Source organism: Leucopleurus acutus, assembly GCF_964270905.1.
Source record: "Leucopleurus acutus genome assembly, chromosome: 6".
Taxonomy (NCBI): domain Eukaryota; kingdom Metazoa; phylum Chordata; class Mammalia; order Artiodactyla; family Delphinidae; genus Leucopleurus; species Leucopleurus acutus.
Window position 1 is genome coordinate 26,375,973 of NC_139149.1, and position 17,849 is coordinate 26,393,821.

Below are 17,849 nucleotides of genomic sequence, written 5' to 3' on the forward strand. Positions count from 1 at the left end.
CCTTTTCTCCACACCCTCACCAACCCTTGTTGTTTCTTGTCTTTTGGTAATATCCATTCTAACAGGTGTGAGGTGATATCTCATTGTAGTTTTGATTTGCATTTCCCTGATGATTAGTGATGTTGAGCAGTGTTTCATGTACCTGTTGGCCAATTTATGTCTTCTTTGGAAAACTGTCTATTCAGGTCCAATTTATGTCTTCTTTGTAAAACTGTCTATTCAGGTCCTTTGCCCACTTTGTGATTGAACTGTTTTGTGTTTTTACTGTCGAGTTGTATGGGTTCCTTATATATTGGCCACCTTATTTTGGGAATGACCTTCCAAGACAGAGATGACCTGAAAAAAACATGCAATTCTCTAAGTGAGAGACGATTTGCTCACGTATGCAATATTTGGGATATCTTCCTGTATTCATACATTGTGAGAATGTACGGCTGAGATGGCTCATTGATGTCACCATATGCCCATCCCTAGTTGCCACTTCTCCACATGGTTTCCATGGCAGACATCGCTAATGCATCAGAGATTGATTACTATGCCCCAATTCCGTCTCAGAATCCTTGTCCACAGAGTACCCGCGGTAGCAACTAGCAATTAATCAGGCATCACATGAGATAAAAGCTCTCTGCTGGCTGTGGCCTACTATATTCTAGTGCCGAATCAGAACTACAGATATTAGGAGAAAGCAAGCACATTTATTTCCCAGGTTGTCATAATTAAACTGAAGAAACAAAATATATCTGAGTAATTGAAAGGCAGTAATCAAATGTATCCTCTCTTCAGGGGAAGGAGAATCATCATCACTGTATTTGGTTCTTTACTCTATTATTGCAAGTATTGGCTGGAGAGTTGAGGTAGGTGCCACTGAAGGGCTCTTGTAACCCTGGGAGTTATTGTTGTGTTAGGGACTGAGCAGCCCCTAAAGCAGCAGCTACCAGCATTGACATGTATAAGGATCATACGAAGAACTCATGTAAAATGCAGCTTTCCCGAGTCCTACCCCAAGATTCCCATTCAGTAAACATGGACTTAAGTCCAAGAGTCCAGATTTTTATAAGAACCCTGTTGATTCTGATATAAATGGTTTAAGGACTCCACTTTGAGAAATACTCTGCTAGAGAAGGGGCCTCCAGAGTAGGGTATGTACGTCCCTATTACAGGGGACGTTATGGTGATGGAATAACATTTTAGAACTTTTTCTGAAGCTTATCTTAACGAAGGATAGTTCTTAAGCTTTGCTGCTGATAGGCACTGGTGTCCTCGTTGAACCTGTATGACAGTCAGCTGGTCATGTCCTGGACAAAGTGTTTAGAATCCTGACGAACTGAGTGGGGGTGGAAATTGACTTGAGTTTTGCTTACTCTGATATAGGGAGATTTATGTCGCCTGGGTAAATGGATTTAAGGGTCAATGATCTTGTTTAACTAAACTACCCCTCACAACATGGTCAGCTGGCTTAAACAGATATTCTACAAAGCACCTGTGACTTGATGATAATGCCAAAGGAGTATCCGCAAGGGAGCAAAAGAAAATGGCCATGCTGGTAATTGCCCTGTTCGTTCAAAGCTCCTGGTCAGCTCCATCAGGGTGGTAAAAAATAAAGAAAATCTAATCAGATATGATTACCAAGAAGACTATTTCCAATGCAGATTTATAGCCACGGCATTGATGATGAACTTCTCCCAAAGTGCACATCATGTCTTGAGAGAGTAACTAATGCCATTCTGATCAACGGGGCAGAATAACCATTAGAGAAGCATTAGAAAAATTCGGAGAGTGTAGCGCAGAGGTTAGGATTCAGATGCTAGAGTCAGACTACTGGGTTTGAACTCAGGTTCTGAATCTTACAAGCTGTGTGACCTTGGATGAATTACTTCCATGCCTCACGACTCAGTTTCCACATCCGTAAAATGGGGATTAATTATAGTACCTACTTGGAGGGCTATTATGAGGATTAAATGAGTTAATATGTGTAACATGCTCAAACAAGGGCCCAACATGTGGCGTATGTGATACGAATGTTAGTTTTAAAGTACAGTTAATCCCATTTTATGTCATCATTCATAGATTTGTATTTCTTACATTTTATGTGGGTATGTTTTATATCAATTTGTAAGTAAATATGCTGACGTTGGGGGTCCATGCTCAAACGTTGTGGCTGTAGGAGTGAGCAAGTTAAATACCACTTGCCAGCAGATACTGGAGCTCCTGAAACTTTGCCAGGTCTCAGGAGTAGAAATAGTTACTGTTATCACCCTTTGCTGGGTCTGGGGGCAGAGCCTCTGCTGTTGGATGAGCAGTAGGTATAAAAACAAAAACGTATCACCCTTTGACAGTTTCCTCTATACATCTCTTCTAGGTATTAAACCTTCTGACCTAATTATCGATTTAATCCATTTCCTTTCATACCTTTTCATTATGGTCCTCACGTCTGTCATGGCAAGAAATTACTTGAAAAAGTGTTTGGGAGTGTGCTAGTTAGGAAGAATGAACTTCTGAGGACTCACTGGCTCCCTAATCCTTTTCACCCCTACAGCTGGTACCCAGCCCTCTGCCAGGGCTTCTGTTTGTGGGCATAAATGCTCCCCTGAACGGGGTATGCCCAGGCCATGTGGACAAGCACGTGTATATATACACAGTTCTTCCCTTTCCACTCAGTGCAGCTAGGTGACATGGAATTTTTTTCAAAAACAACATTACAGAGAAGGATAAACAGTAAGGGGAGAAGCACAAGTAAAGAAAAATGTATGTGTGTGTATGCATATATGTATACACATATGCTTATATACCAATATATTTATATAGTTGTGTGTATATATGCACACGCATACATATATACATGTCCATATACATATATCAAATCTCAATATAGCAATATGTCTTTAAAAATTCTGGGAAAATAAATTACTGAGAAATAGGTAAGCTTGAAGATGTTTTATATGAAACAAATTGATTTTTTTAAATTGTATGTATGCCTCTAAATGGAGACATTCTGAAACATTATGAATTCAATAATTTGAAGAATAAAAGGAAAAGGAATAAACAAAGGTAACACCAAACCACTGAAGTAGGGGAGGATGCCCAGTCTTTCTTTCCAGTCGCAATTTGCGCGGCCCTCCGTCTTTTTCCTCAGTCTGCTCAAACAAACTCCTGCCCAAGGTGGCTTCAGGTGGGTTGCCCTGCCTCCCCAGTGCCTACTTTCCAGGTGTCATTGCCTAGAGGTCAGAGCCCGTTTCCTCCGTGTTCTGATTCTGCGTTATGGGCTCATGTACAGGGTTGCACTAGAAGACCCTAAATGGCCCCTCCAACTGTCTCTTCCTGCCTCTCCAAACACACCAAGCTTGTTTGCTCATGACCTTTCCCTTGAATCGTCCCCCAATACTCTCAGCTGGTACAAATCCTATCTGGCTTCCTAGGATCCCTCATATCCCTCCTCCTCTGAGGGACTCTCATAGAACAGGGAGAGAGGCAGACTTCGGTGCGTCTCAAATCACACCCCAGAGCTGCCTGTCTACTTTTAGTCTGTAGGACTGCATCGTATGTCTCTAAGCAGGATGACTTGATCTGGAACAGAGCCTTCGGGGGACATTTCTCAGGGGCCTTTCTTTCTAGTACAGCTCAGCAATATCGAGAACCATCCTTAAGATGAACATATCTTACACACCACTGAACCATAGCCCTCAGATTTGGAAAAGAATCTGTCTCCTACCTCCGCCCAATGTGTGAGTCCCCTCTGAGCATCCCAGGGCACCATGTGGTGGTGACCTCATTTCCCCTCTAGTCATCTCATTCCCCAAAGCAGAATATCTTCCATTTATTTTCGAATTGATATCGTAGAACACAGTCTGAATTTCAGGACCACACAGCAAAGAGTCAAAAAAGAAATTGAGGTTGAACTTGTGGTTATTTGGAATAGAATCAGAGCGTCTGGGTGTTCTAGGAACACGTATTGAATATAGCCAGATGACTGAGATTTAGCATTTGTCTAATATGCGTGCTTGGCTTCTTTCTCCTCAAAGTGAACGTTGAAAAGGTAACGTCCTTTGAAACAGATGGGCTTTTCTTGGGAAAGTTGGAGTGTTCTAAAATGGTAAATGGCCAGAGAGGGCTGAGAACTCTGGTTCTTGTCTGAAATCTAAACTGCTTTTCTAGGCACTGGCCGACTTAGTAAGTTTAAGCTGTTACAATTTATTGGTGCAGTACTGACAATAGGCTTGTTGCTGTGGAAAATACAGCATACGTTAGCTTTGACATTGGGACACACATGGTGGATGGGGAATGCTTGTTGACAATGTTGATTAGCTCATTTTATTTTTTTTATTTTTAAAAAATTAATTAATTAGGCTGCGTTTGGTCTTTGTTGCTGCACGCGGGCTTTCTCTAGTTGTGGCGAGCGGGGGCTACTCTTCGTTGTGGTGCACGGGCTTCTCATTGTGATGGCTTCCCTTGGGCTCTAGGCTTGCAGGCTTCAGTAGTTGTGGCGCGCGGGCTTAGTTGTTCCGCAGCATGTGGGATCTTCCCGGACCAGGGCTTGAATCCATGTCCCCTGCATTGGCAGGCGGATTCTTAACCACTGCGCCACCAGGAAAGCCTCAATTAGCTCATTTTAAACACATGAATATTCGTGATTTCTTGACTGGTTTTCAATGCTTTGATAATATTTTCAGGGTTATAGCTTGTCTTAGTCTCAGGGGAATCATATTACTCAGATGATTCTTCAAAGGCCTGTATCCACCACGTTCCTCAGCTTTCACTTGTCTCAGATTCTCATGTTGAGTTTCCACGGTTGGCCTCATCTGCCAACACTGATTCCTTCACTGATTTGTTTTTCTCTGCAGTGGTTGATGATATTGAGAGCACGTTCAAGGCCTTAACCCACTCCTTGGATATAAATAAGCATGTTATTAAATGCTTTCAATGAGCTAAAAATAAAAGACAGAAGTAGATAAAGCTGTATTATATTGTGCTGTCAAATTGCCTTTCATTGGTCAAGCGGTAACAGTGGCAGGAAGGAGAAATTGCCAAATCCCTCTGCGTAGGTAGAATAAGGCTCCCTCCCCCTCCTCAAAATGCCCATATCCTAACCCCCTACAGCATTTTTTTTTTTTTTTTTTTTTTTTTTTTTTTTGCGGTACGCGGGCCTCTCGCTGTTGTGGCCTCTCCCGTTGCGGAGCACAGGCTCCGGACGCGCAGGCTCAGCGGCCATGGCTCACGGGCCCGGCCGCTCCGCGGCATGTGGGATCTTCCCGGACCGGGGCACAAACCCGTGTCCCCTGCATCGGCAGGCGGACTCTCAACCACTGCGCCACCAGGGAAGCCTCCCTAAAGCTTTTTTTAAAAAAATTAATTTATTTATTTAATTTATTTATTCTTGGCTGCGTTGGGTCTTCGTTGCTGCGTGCAGGCTTTTCTCTAGTTGCGTTGAGCGGGGGCTACTCTTCGTTGCGGTGCGCGGGCTTCTCATGGCAGTGGCTTCTCTTGTTGCAGAGCGCGGGCTCTAGGCGCGCGGGCTTCAGTAGTTGTGGCGCACGGGCTTAGTTGCTCCGCGGCATGTGGGATCTTCCCGGCCCAGGGCTCGAACCCGTGTCCCCTGCATCGGCAGGTGGATTCTTAACCACTGCACCAGCAGGGAAGCCTGCCCCCAAAGCTTTGCATATATTGATTTACATTGCAGATCTAATTAAAGGTACAGACCTTGAGTTAGAAAGATTAGCTCAGATTTTCCAGATGGCCCAATCTAATCACATGAGTGTCTAAAATGGAGAGCCTTTCCCAGCTCTAGTCTGAGGGCAATGTTACTATGAGACAAAAGTCAGAGAGAGATTCAACTTGCTGGCTTGGAAGACAGAGGAAGGACACCACAAGTCAAGAAATTTGAATGGCCTCTAGAAAAGACAAGGAAACATATTCTCCCCTAGAATTTCCAGAACGGAATGCAGCCTTGCTGACACCTTGGTTATAGCCTAGTGAGACCCGTACTGGACTTCTAACCTGCTGTAAAATAATGGATTTGTGTTGTTTAAGCCACTAACTTTGTGGTAATTTGTTATAGCAACAATAGAAAGCTGACACACTGTATTTCAAAACATACAATGAAAGTAAATATATTTATGACAATAAAGATATTTTTCATTTTTATTGGGAATGTGGTCATTATGTTCTATACCCAGAAGGACTTGCAGCAAAGTGAATTACTGCCTATGCATATAAAGCTAAGGGTCTTTGGAAGGTATGAATGTATAAGTGCTCTGATTGCTACTTGCTTTGGAATCATCTAGAGTTGGAGTGACTGACATCTCTTCTATGAAGTCTTAGAACCGTTTGGCGATCCAGCAATTAAATATTTGGGGGCATCTACAAATAACCTTTCGAAAATGCTAACTGGATGACACTCCTCAGCTTAAGTTCTTTGGTTGCTCTTCAATAAAATCCAGGCTTCTTAGCACGTTCTACGAAGCTCTTCAAGATAGCTTCTGCCTACTCCTCCAGCCTTCCTTTTCACCGCTTCCTCTGTTCCAGTTATGCCATTGCTTGCCGTTCTGAAGGCATCCTGTTCCTTCTCACCTCCAAGCTGCCATTGCCTCCTTCTCGCCACAGTTCGCTCCTGTTCACTGACGACTCAGCCCAGGCATTAGCTTCCTACCGAGACCTCCTTGCTGCTCTCCAACCATTCCCAACACTCCCCAATCCTCCTCGCTCCCGCGAAACACTCATCTTGACATCCATATTAGCACCATACTGTTTTTTTTTGTTTTTTTTTTTTTTTTATTTGAAGTGGGCCTCTCACTGTTGTGGCCTCTCCCGTTGTGGAGCATAGGCTCCGGACGCGCAGGCTCAGCAGCCATGGCTCATGGGCCCAGCCGCTCCGCGGCATGTGGGATCTTCCCGTACCGGGGCACGAACCCGTGTCCGCTGCATCGGCAGGCAGACTTTCAACCACTGCGCCACCAGGGAAGCCCAGCACCATACTGTTTTATGATGCAGTACTTGTCTATATTTTTTATGAGTTCTTTATAGACCAACCGAACACCTTTCATCTCTAACCTTAGTGACTTCTCCTGCACCTGGCTGACATAGGAGATGCTCAAGAAGTACTTGCTAGATGAAAGAATGCATCCAATTCTCATTGTTTGTGCAAGCTATGAAGCCTAGAGTGGGAATCAAGAATCTGGCTGGGGTAATTGGAAGGTTCATTGCTTTCTTTTAATACCTTAGTGCTGGCCCAGATTCTTGTTCTTTCCTTTTTTTTTTTTTTTTTTCCCACAGTATGAGATATTTCCCCTAGTCTGATCAAGGCAAGAAGATACAGAAAAAAAAGCAAAGTTTGGTGTAAGAACATTTAACCTGGAGCTCAAGGATCCCCTAGAAATTTCATGAATGGGCTTTAAGGGGCCTTGCAGACCACCTGATAATAGGTACATGACTTGTTTCTGTGTACGCTTCTGGGAAAAAGAGCTTTTCTTATATTCTCAAACAAAAGTGGTCCAGGGATTCTGTTAGAAGGGATGGTGCAGCTGTGGAGAAATAGACTCCAATAAGCCTTCCTCTGACTTCAGGCTGCTCCTGTTCAATTTTAGCCTTCTCCCTTTTGGTTGTTTTTGTCACCACATTTGCACCCAAAGGAAGAAATTATTTCTATGCTTGCTTAATAGGTAGTTTGAGGAAGAAGCCTCCCTGGAAGGAGGGGTCAGGCTGATATTTCTTCCCTATCGGGAGTGAAGGCTATGATTCCGACACTCTTCTAGGTAACAAGTTGGGGGGATCAGGATAGAGTAGCTTAAACACGACCATTTACGTGGGATTTCACATTCTCTTAGGGTTGACAGGAGACTTTGAAGTGTCACTTAGCGTCACCACCTGCTTTGAAGAAACATTTCAGATAAACAACATGAGTTGGATTAAATTTCATCCCATTCGTGAGTACACTTCCCCCACCCTTGAGAAGGCGCTTGCCTAATCCTACCTGGGGCACTCTGCACTTACAGTGAAAATCATAGATCCGTTGCTTGGAAAATATTCTGCATCTTGCCTTTCCCATCAAGCATAAAGTGGTGAAGAGAGACAAAATGTATTGAAGCATTCAGATCCTTTGGTTAAATAGTGTGCAGTCTTCCAGAGCGGGGCACACAATGTGTTCTCTAAACGGGCAGCACGCCTGTGTACAGAAGCTCTTCTGCAAATAAGCCACAAAGTCACTGACTTGGGCACAGCATTTGAATAAGAGCAAGCAGAGAAAGAAACAAACCCCTCCCTCAGGGTCGACGTCTACACCTCTGTGAATTCATCTGGGGGGCCTGCAGAAACTATCTCAGTAATTGGGGAGTTTTTCCTTGGAGAAGGACAGTTTTCTAACTGCTGTATCCAAAGCTCATCTAACATTGTCAAAACTGTGAGACCAGGGCAGGGAGAAATTGGCCATTCTGCCTTGGTTAATGATCTCTCTATATTGAATGCTGTGTTAGTGATTTGGGGGTGTACGTGAACCAGGATGAAAGGTTCAATACAGAAATTTGAATCCACGGCGTTCATTCATTAAAAGGCCAGTTATTTAGAGCATCTACTGTGAGGCAAGCATTATGCTAGGCTCTGAGATTCTTCTAGAGAGATTTGGCTACAAGGGGCCCAGTTATTTTAGCAGGACAAGCGATTGATGGCCTCTTAGCTTTGTTTATTCTGCTGAATATTGATTAATCCACCTGCTTTCATTAGACTCATGTTAATCCTCTTCTACCATGTGCAGAGCTATGAGAGCAGTGTTGGCAGAGAGATGGAGATGGAGATGACAGAGCGCCCATCCTTAAGGAGTTTACTGTCTACTGTTGAGTTTTCTTTAAGCCCTCTTTTAGAAACAGCAAGTTATACACTACAGATAAAAGTGCTTCCCTTCCCCTGCTTCTCCTATCCTTCTGGAGGCAGAGCTGTAGTATAAGAGTTGCTTCTCGAGTTTGCTGAAGTGGCAAGGCAAACTCAATTTGGCGGTAAGGGAGAGCACCAACTAGGGCTAATTTTGCTTAAATTCAGGTTCACTAAAAGTCTTCAGGCCTCAAAAAAATCATGGAATTAGCCAACAGAAAATAATCTTAGGGGTTTATTTTTCCTCTTCTCAGCTAGTCCCTGCAACAGAATTTAATTTATTCCATTATTTTTGCTTAAGTTCTCCATACTTTCAATTAGTCATGTATTTCCAAAACCCACCTTCCTTCTACTTCCCAGCATCTTTTACCCTTTCATCTAGGGATTCACACTGACTTTTTTATATTTTCTTGAGCTAGAAATTTTCCCTTCCCTTGAATTACAACGAAGCCTGCCAAATCTTGGTGCTCCTTCCTTTTGACAATCCTATACAACATTTGCTTTTTTTTTCCCCCCTGCCATTGAGTAATACCGGCTGTAACTTGAAGTCATCCTAACTTTAACATCTATCCATTACTGAAGATAACATACACATGACTGACTATACAGGTAGAGTCTGTCTGTCTGTCTGTCTGTCTATCAGGTTCTTCCCCTTTCCTCATTTCGTTCTACCTCTGTCCTCAACTCCTTTGAGGCTAAAAACAAGTTAGGACAGTTTTCAGAGAATATTTAACTCCATAGGATCTACGGACCTGAAGATCATTGTTGAACGGGGCATTTTCTACTTAACTAGAAAATAAAGGATTTTAAGAGACTGTAAATAGTGCTTTTGATGTTGAGTTTCAGGCAGTTTCTCTAGTGAAGAAAGGTCTTATTTCAAATTGCTTATAAATTATAACTTCCTTAATAAGTCAAGAAGATAAAGGAAGAATCTTCTCCGTGGTTTCTGTGCCATTTTTTAATGCTTATATGCTATGTATTTAGAAGACAATTACATTGATTTGTCTACTGATCGGTTTGAATGATCATTTCCATTTATAGTAGAAGAGAAAGATTAGTTAGAGGGATTAAGGCTAATAAATCCCTACTGATACCGTTCAGTAGCAGAAGTGTGGTAGTTCGAACTCCAGATAAGGAATAAGGTGGCCCTTTTCTGTGCTAGCGTAGCATCTTGTGCTTAAGATTTATTATAACATGTATGACACTGCATTATAATTATTAGTATTCTTGTTTGCTTAACTATATATAAGCTTGTTGATTTTTTTTACTTTCTGTCATTGCTTTACTGGTTGGAATATCTTTTGGCTGCAAAAGAAAGGAACCCAACTCAAACCAGCTTAAGCATAAAAGGAAGTTGATTGGCTCAAATATTGAAAAGGCCCAGGCTCCAGTCAGACCTGGGTTCAGGGAGTCAAATGATTATCAGTGCTCACTCTTTTGCTTGTATCTTCTCTCGTGGAAGAAGGCTCCCTCCATGTAGCCAGAGAAGATGATATGCAACCACTGCATACTTGGAATATATAGCTTATGCTGGGAAAGTTAATACTTTTTAATTTCTCTGAAAGAATACCTCCTGAGAGGACTCTGATCAGTTCATCTTGGGTCCCATGCTTATCCCTTTGTGGCCAAGAGAACTGAGGACTTAACTGCCCATGTTTGAGTCATGTGTCTGCTCCTGAGGCAGGTGGATACAGTCAGTCCTACTCTATCCACAGGAAATGGGATACAGATGATTCCCAAAAGGATGAAATATTGGGGAAAGTACCTCCTTGTTAATTAATATAGTTTTTAGTCTCTAAAAGATAATCCATACATCTTGAATAAAGAGATAAAAAGAACACCTGTTCACTCCATTTGACTATTAAAACTTGTCTCCCTGCAAAATCCAGCTTGAATCCCTTTTCCCAGATACCCTCTCAGTTTATTGCAAGCATGACCTGCTTTTACGCCATTGGATTTATAGTTGACTTTTTGGTTGTTCATTTGAGAATGGAGCATTGTCCCGAAGCTTTTCTATACTGCCTTGCCATGATATCTGGCTCCAGTATTACGGTGTAACTTTTGATGTACCTATTAGACTATCACTAAATACTTACTGATTTGACTTGCTAGAAAAGACTCTATGACATGGTAGCTTTGCCTATTGTCCTCCTTTAGTCTCAACATTTAAGATTTGAGGATGAATATACTCTATATGTGTAGGCTGTCTTTTCCATGATGTTAGAAGCACTGTGGACTGGCGATGTGAATTAAGCTTGTGGATCTCCTTCTTACTGGGTAATAAGGCAAGGATTTATCTTCTTCACCTTATGTTTCTCCATATATAAAATATGGATAACAGAACCTTCTATTCCAGGCTTTTGTGATAATAAATTCAATCTCATTTAATTACCATCATTATTTTCACTGTGTTTTGTTAATCATGAAAGGTGGCTGATATTCAGAGTACTGAGCAAAGCTCCGTTGTTGTAGGAATGGGGAGTGTAGGTCTGGAAAGGGGCTAGGGAATCCTAATTTCTAACAGGCACCCTGATACAACAGGCATTCTGATACAAAGCTAAATGGAATATAAGAATAAATATATACATATACATATATATATAATAAGAAAAGTGCTCTTTGACTCTTATTTGCCTCATACTTCAAATAATTTCTGTCATTTAATAATTTACTCATTTATTCAACAAATGTTTATTTGTTGCTGAGAACAAGTAAGACAAGATCCCTGGTTTACCGCTCTCCAAGAATGGCTTGAGGCTCACAGGCAATGGTTCTGAAACAGCTGTATGTGTAAGATTCACATGGAGAGCTTATTAAAATACAAATTTTAGGATCCCATTCCTGGAGAGTCTAATTCAGTAGGGCTGGTGTGAGATCCCTAAACCTCCGTTTGCTCATATCCCAGGTGGTCTTTGGAACATACTTTCAAAACCAAAGACCTATTATATGTGAATGGTCTCTGAAGTGTAATTATTATTCTGAGGAGGTAATGAGGATATTCTGTTTGAGTTCACTACAGGCATGGATTAGCAGACTTGGGGAAGAAACTTGCCACCCAACAATACTTAAGCCACTCCTTGATGAGTTAGAAAATACCCACATATGCCATAGAGGAACTGCATGCCATAGAGAAGAGCTTCCAGGCCAAAGCTATAAAACTGGGCTGATATCTGCAGTTACTGCCAAGTGAAGTAGTCAAGAATCCCTGAGTCATTTCTATTGAGTCTCCTAACATAGAGTTCAGCCTTGTGAAACTTGCAGATGAGTTGAACCTTTATCCCTCCAGTTACTGGGAGATCAAAGGTCTAATGTGAGATTTTTTGACTCTAGATATCAATTCTGCCAATACCCTTCTTGATTATCAGCTGAAGTTTGAGGGGCCTTTAATTAACGTGTTGCTCTCCAGGGTTCCTACAGGTTATCCCCAAGATCCAACAGTCTTACAAAGTATCAATATGTTTTTGAAAAGAGTGGCTCTTAAATTTAGCCTAAATTTTAAATAGTAAATGACATTACCTACATGGAGATCATACCAACCATTTTCCCAGCTCAGCAGGCCTCTCTCTGCAGGCTCCGCATTGAGAGTGTTCCTGTTGAAGTCTGCTTGACTTTTGAGCCCAGAAATGACTGCACAGTATTCTTCCTTCTGTCCATCAGGAGATAGAACAAGCCTTTATCATTGTTCCAGGGTTTCCTCCATTCTAGACACACTTGCCTAAGACAAAACAAAACAAAACAAAAAATTAGGATGGCATTTTTCTTTTTGTAAGGCAAAGAACATCAAGTTGCATTTCAGTTGTGGAGATAATTGAATAATGGATATTTGGGGAAGAAAAATCCAAAACACTATAGAAGCTCATTTCCTCTAAACAGCATTTTCTCTTAAAGAATCTGCATGTTTGATTGCTTAAATCCGCCAAACTCAGTAGTTTAGTGGATTCTGCTAAGTGAATATTTAAATTTTTAACAATCTGTATGTTTTATTTATCTGTCTACATCAACCTCTTTTAGCACGCCAGCAGGTAATATAAAAGCACATAAGCTGTAAATTAGACTCCAGTCCCAAATACGATTTATCACCTTTATGGACAGTAAAAACACCATTTTCATGTATACAGGCTCCAATATCATAATAGCCATCAGTTAAACCAACATTTTCATTGGGATATTGCCTATAGAAATCCCATTTAATAACTTGTCTGTTGCTGAAGACAGCTGAATAATGGACACTTTTTTATTATTATTAAAAGATATAATATCATAGAGTTTTTCTACTTAAAGAACCTGAGCACAGACACTTTGGAATGCATGAATTTGTTTTGAGGGATCCGAGATCCAGGGAAAACCTTGATTTCTAATAACTCTCTAAATCAGATCATGGCTGCTTCTCTCAGGGTTCAGCCAGGGTCTGTCTCCCACCTCTCTTTCCTGTGTGTAAATAAACAATGGTAACCCCAATAAGGACAGAGGTTACGTATTCAGAGCTTGCTGTAGTAAGGCAGTCAGCCACCATCACTTTGTGTTTGGCATGAAACTCAAAGGCAAGCAGAATGGCAGGAAAGCTTTACGGTGCAAAAAGAAGACGGCTTCAGTTGTGCTGATGGGAAGTTGTTCGGGAAGCCAGGGGCAGGCTGACTAGAAGTGGAGCATCTTACGTGTTTGGTTTTGAGGAGCGTATTTGGTTTTCTCTGGCTGGTCTTGCGTTGGAAGAGGGGGCAAAAAATATGGAAGCTGGAAGTCAATGACCAAGTCCTGACCATTCTGAGCCAATTGCTGCAGAGGTGGTTTGACTTCCTGGACTGGTTGCTGTAGAGGTTGTGGTTTGGGTTCCTAAGCTAGCTGTTACAGAAGTTGTGGGTCAGAGTTCTGTTGTTATATATGGTCTGGCCATTATCCATTTATATATTCAGTCTCTTCATTCCTCCTTTTGGTCATTCTCTGGATTGTGAAAGGTTGAGTAATTCACGGAAATCTAGAGATGCAGCTCTTCCCCTTTTGAAGTTACAGTCAGTAGTATCACGAGATTTTTCTTGACTTTTTGTTATGTGATCATGGCAATCATCTCATGAGTGATCAGCTGTGCAGAAGCATTTAAGGCTGTGGATAGCATGCAGTGGTCCAGCATCATGATCACTATTACAAAAACAAGAACAGTTAATAATCCCTGTAAGATTCTTTAAAATTTGAAACCCTAGAGCAAAAGAACGAATCCCATAGGCCATAAGATATATGGCGTAGAATGTGGAACAAGATAGGTTGTTCTATCTGGTCTATTTCCTTGATCCAAATAGAGCTAGCAGTATTAGCAACGGCACAGACACAACCATAGTTAGCCAACAAGAAATCTAGAGCAGTGTAATTGCCCATTAATACTCATGACAATGAATTTACATTGCTCTCTATTCCATCTAGGGCAGAGATGGCACTGTTAACAGCTGCTGCCAGAGTTACTAAGTTCATTACAGTCCTTTCTATTTGTATAATTCCCACCAATGGGACCACTGCTCTGATTTTGCACATAAAGAATGAGTTATGTGAACACCTAGGTAAAATGCCTGAATAATGAAAGATGAGCCTCATTTTGAAGCTCTTGTCTGAGTTGGAGTAGCCTTTCAATTGGATCAGACTTGGAATTGCTTCTTTAGTTGTGAAATATGAACCCAACGATAGACTACCTGGAACCTCATGGCGGCATTTGTTATTAACAATACTTCATAAGGTCCTTTCCAGTGAGCTTAAAAAGCAGTTTTTCTCTGATGTCTCTTTCAATAGACAAAATCTCTTCTGGTCCAAGATCATGACCAGGCTGTTTAAGAAGATGTTGTAGGGGAAAAAAAAAAAAAAAAAAAAGATGTTGTAGGAAGGCAGTCTTAAACTGTCAGTGATAGGACTGGCTAAACCCATAGGATTCCTTTGCAGTATTTTGCCATAATTGCATGCATCAGGGCAAGTCTAGTATCAGAGGTGAAATCCTAAACTGCATGGACCTTCCAGTTCCCAATTCATAAGGTAATAACTGATGTGTTCTCAGGGGAGAGGGCTCTGTGACTATAACGGCTAGTATCCTTGGCCAAAGGAGTCCAAGGGTTTCTGAACATTTTTATCATTTTAATTTACAGATGATATCGATTCTTTCAACTTTTCCAGAAGATTGTGGTGGTAAGGACAGTATTGTTTTTGAGTGAGGGGTAATACCTTACAGAGTTCTTTTATAGTAGTTCTCATAAGATGTGATCCTCAGTCATTTGGTATAAAAGTTGGTCTGCTCCAGGTTGGAAACACAAAATCAGACAGCATTTTAGCAACTATTAGGCTGTAGGTTTTTGGCAAGGAAATGTCTCAACCCATCCTAAATATAGACATACAATAACTAAATATATTCAGAGCTCATGGAGAGTAGAAGCTGAGTCCAATCCATCTGAAGGTGTTCCAAAGCCCCCTGAGGTTTTGGTTCCTGGCTGTGTCCCAACTTTATAGTTTTTCCAAGATTACGTTGTTGATAGGTAACATATGACCTACAGATAACTTCAACTGTCTTTCCAAAGTTTTTCCACCAGTGCCAATTTAAGACAGTAACCAATTTGTCTGCACCAGTGTGAACAGTTACATAGAGAAATTTAGCTAATATCCGTTTGAAAACATCTGATGCCATCAACTGCTTTTCCTGGGAGAACCAGAGATTATCTGAGTGAAAGGTCAAACCAGATTTTCCCCCATTCTTTCTTTTAGAAATTGGAGCCTAAGCATTAATATTTTATAACGATTCTCTGAATCATTTCAGAGATTTATTCTTTGAGGATTTGCATGGACTCATAATCTTGGTTAAGGCTACTTGTTTGGCAGAACGATCTGCGAGAGCATTTTCTTTAGCTTCCATATTGTCTCTTTTTGCATGGGCCACAACCATTATGATAGCCACCTCTATAGGAAGTACACTGCATTTAATTTTTTTCTTTTCCATTGTGGTTTATTACAGGGTATTGAATATAGTTCCCTGTGCTATACAGTAGGACCTTGTTGTTTGTCCATTCTATAGATAATAGTTTGCATCTCCTAGTATCAAACTCCCAGTCCTTCCCCCTTGGCAACCACGAGTCTGTGTCCATGATTCTGTTTCTGTCTCATAGATAGGTTCATTTGTGTTATATTTTAGATTCCACATGTAAGTGATATCATATGATACTTGTCTTTCTTTTTCTGACTTTCTTCACTTAGTCTGATAATCTCTAGTTGCATCCATGCTGCTGCAAATGGCATTATTTTGTTCTTTTTTATGGCTGAGTAGTATTCCATGGTATATATGTACCACATCTTCTTTATCCATTCATCTGTTGATGGACATTTAGGTTGTTTCCATGTCTTGGCTATTGTGAATAGTGCTGCTGTGAACATAGGGGTGCATGTATCTTTTTGAATTATAGTTTTGTCTGAATATATGCCCAGGAGTGGAATTGCAGGATCATATGGTAGCTCTATTCTTAGTTTTTTGAGGAACCTCCATACTGTTTTCCATAGTGGCTGCACCAATTTACATTCCCACCAACAGTGTAGGAGGGTTCCCTTTTCTCTATACCCTCTCCAGCATTTGTTATTTATAGACTTTAAAAAATTTTTTTCATTTATTTTTGGCTGCGTTGGGTCTTTGCTGCTGCATGCGGGCATTTCTAGTTGTGGTGAGCAGGGGCTACTCTTTGTTGTGGTGCATGGGCTTCTCATTGCAGTGGCTCCTCTTGTTGCAGAGCACAGGCTCTAGGCACTCAGGCTTCAGTAGTTGTGGCACACGGGCTCAGTAGTTGTGGCATGTGGGCTCTAGAGCGCAGGCTCAGTAGTTGTGGCACTCGGGCTTAGTTGCTCCATGGCTTGTGGGATCTTCCTGGACCAGGGCTCAAACCCGTGTCCCCTGCACTGGCAGGCAGATTCTTAACCACTGTACCACCAGGGAAGTCCCTAGACTTTTTAATGATGGCCATTCTGACCGGTGTGAGGTAGTACCTCCTTGTAGTTTGGATTTGCATTTCTCTAATAATTAGCGACGTTGAGCATCTTCTCTTGTGCCTGTTGGCCATCTGTATGTGCAAGTACAGTGCATTCAAAAGTTCCTTTATGGTGGTTCCAGTAGAAGTAAGAAATACTCTTTGTTTCCAAAGCATCTAAAAGTCATGTATTACTCCAAGAACATACCTGCTATCTGCATCTTTGTTTACTCTCTGGTCTTTGGCAAGTTAATAAGCTCTAGTAAGTGCAATTAGTTCTGCCATCCAGGCTGATTTTATCTCAGGTAGGGAGTGATATTCTAAAGTAGAGCTTAAATTAATGATATCATATCCTGCTTGATAACCTCTGGTTTCAGTTTTCCATCAGTAAATAATGTTAGGTCAGGATTCTCAATGGGAGTCAACAGATCTGCCTGAGGTATAGGAAAGTTCTCTGAGTCAAGGCAGTCAGGAGGTTCCCTTCTTCTGGTGGGGTCAAGTGCGTGGCAGAATTCAGGCTGTGACTGCGGTGAATAGTAATGTGAGGAAAGAATAAGAATCTCATAAGAGATTAATTGTGTGGCTGTTGTGTGTTCTCAGTCAATAGTAACATCTGTCCTTCATGAGGTTCCATTGCCTTAAGACAGAGGTAGTAAGCCTTTTCAACAGGGTCAAGGATGAGGTTATGGTAAGTGATGGGTTTTTGATGGTTCCCAAGAAGTTGAATTAAAATCCCAAGGGCGTGTCGAGATCTCATGTAAAACCAGACAAAAGGGCTTTTTGTTGTCAGGGATGTCTAGGGAAGGAGGCTGTGGCAAAGCCTTATCCAAGTTACAGGGACCTGTTCATGTTTGGGTTTCCAGAGGAGAGGGTCTCTTACTGAGGACTTAGTCACTTCACACAGAGGTGTCACAATCTCAGAAAAATTCAGCACTCATTATCTGCAGTATCCATTTAAACCTAGAAATCTTCTTAGTTGTTATTTTGTAAGGGATCTAGGATACATTAGAATACTTTTTAATA